This window comes from Macrobrachium rosenbergii, chromosome 10 (genome assembly GCF_040412425.1).
Source record: "Macrobrachium rosenbergii isolate ZJJX-2024 chromosome 10, ASM4041242v1, whole genome shotgun sequence".
NCBI classification, from domain to species: domain Eukaryota; kingdom Metazoa; phylum Arthropoda; class Malacostraca; order Decapoda; family Palaemonidae; genus Macrobrachium; species Macrobrachium rosenbergii.
The window spans coordinates 68,239,707-68,242,206 of NC_089750.1; positions in this window are offsets into that span (position 1 = coordinate 68,239,707).

The window sequence follows — 2,500 nt, forward strand, 5'->3', positions numbered from 1 at the left end:
TAGAGAGGAGGAGGAGGAGTAGAGGTGGTAGGGGAGGGGAGCAGAGGTGGGTGGGGGAGGGATGAGGAGGCGGAGGAACTGAAGTTGGGGGATGGGGAAGGATTCGTGCCAACCACACTTCACTTTCTTCTCAGGTTCAGAATGACGACATGATTACCTAAAAGGAATTTCTCATTTTTTGGCGAAGATGGATCCAAAATATGTTATCGGTGATATCTATATGTTAAAGGCGGGTAGAGGATGTAACGAGAGAGAGAGAGAGAGAGAGAGAGAGAGAGAGAGAGAGAGAGAGAGAGAGGGAGAGAGAGTAGAATTCGTACATGTCTGGACTAATAGAGTATATGTAAAAGTGGCTTTGCCACAAAAGATTCCTTTACTGGAAAATTGTTCATTGTAAAATATGGAGAAGGGAAAAATAAAGCACGTTCGAGTTAGTATACGTGAAGGCGGTATTCGAGAATGAAAATTAGATAATCAAAATGGAACATATCTTAAAAGAAGATTGTCAAGCTTGTCTTCACAATTGTAATAAAGTCCTCTAACATAACAGTAATGTGAATTCTTTAAAATCTTAATTAATAACCTGTCGCTGATAGACATGGCGAAAAAAGTAGTACAAGGGTTTTTAGAATTACCATTAAAGAACTATTAAAGACTATCGAGCGCAATAGTTAGCTTAGCTTGCAGAAGTCAGTTTCGATATTTGATGTCTTCAGGTGAACTGAAATGTCTGCACTTTACTGAATATGCTACATATCCATTCTGTCGTTTAATAAGCTTAATAGTGAATTAAAGCTCTGAGACATATGCCATTTTATGATTATTATCATAATTTCTAGACTCTCACAGCGCCCGTCCGCAAATTCCTGAGATGTATGCTAGTGCTTCACCAGCCCCGGTTTTTTGCCATGCCCCTAGGTTAGGTTAGGTTAGGTTAGGTTATGTTAGGTGGGTTAGGTTAGGTGGTTAGGTTAGGTGGTTAGGTTAGGTTGGGTTAGGTTAGGTTAGGTCAGAACCTCGACAGTAATTTGTGTGTGGGAAACATAATGAGATTATTTTAAAGAAAAATCTCTAGTTAGTTTTTAAGATATGACGTCCCAATTTTTTCAGGGAAAGGTCCCTTACTGAGTTGCATCTCGGGAAAATGCTGCCCGGCCGAAGGATTTGGTTTTAAATGTAAAGTGAAAAGTAGAGCAATTTAAGTTAAAGCTATTGGACAGCTTCATGGAAAGAGAACAGAGTGAGCGGATAGAAAGATAAGAAGGGCAGCGAGCAGTCCAGCTTTGGGGGAACATTTATCAACGTATACGGTTCACCTCTCAAGGCAAACTGTGAGTGGGACATCCCCTACGGGGTATATTCGCGACAAGTGAAATTCGGTGGGAGAAAAATGTCAGGCACGTAAACTGCATTTGGTGATTGAATTTCTAAAACTCAACATGTTTACACGGCTTTACCCTTAAGAGTTGCATTAACTGAATGGTGAACGTAGAAGGCAGATTTATAATTGAATAACATCTGAAAGTGGAGAGGGGTAGCGTGCTCAGTTGTCAGCTGTGTAAGTAAAATAGAAGTTAAAGGGGCTTGCATAATTTTATGAAAAAAAAAATTAATAATGGATTTATATATTTTGGTGTTAAAAAAAAACAACAGCCAAGGGTGCTTAGCATCCTTGCTGAAACGAAAATGAACAGGCGTTTGTATACCTGTATGCCAGCATAATAGCTTTTGTGTCAGTAAATGTAAATCCCAGTAAACAGAATGTATATAAAACGCCAAGAAAAACACAATAGCTTTTTGTGTCAGTAAGTATAATCATTTACTTTCACGCAAACGGAATGTAAAATAAAATGCTGAGAAAACAGAAGTAACAACAGGTGTTTGCTAAAACAAGAGCCCACCAAGAAAATAATGCCACAAGTAAAAAGAAAGAACTTTTGTTTATCTCCTATTCTCCTGTTCATTTCTCCGTTTCCCTTCAGGTAAAGGGGATATTTATGCCAGCCTCATTACCTCCCAGTTAAGCAGGTGATTAGAGCTCCGTCAATTAAAGGAACAAAGGGCGCCTCCGCCGAGTATATCATCGCGTAGGGCCGACGGCGGAAGAAAAATGGGGATTACGGCCCGGGCCACATTTTACGGTCGGACCCGAAAGTACGATTTCGTTAAGAATTATATCAATATTTTTTTTTCCCAGCCACCTACCGGGTATATATCGGGGTATTGGTTTTCTTTAAGTACTGATATAGTCGTAGTTTGGTTTCTTTATATTTTGTTCTACTGTGTCGAGAATGTTTTTATTTTTGGGGGGAATGTAATGTTTTTTTATTTAATTGTATATTTTTATTCTATCTAGGGATTATGGGTTCTGTAATGCCAAAAACTGTTGCACGTAAGATAAAATCACGTAAGGTAAAAAGCTTAATACCAGGAAGCTTTTGCATATTGGCAACATTCTATTATAAACACAAAAGTAACGCGGTATACATATAACGTGGAA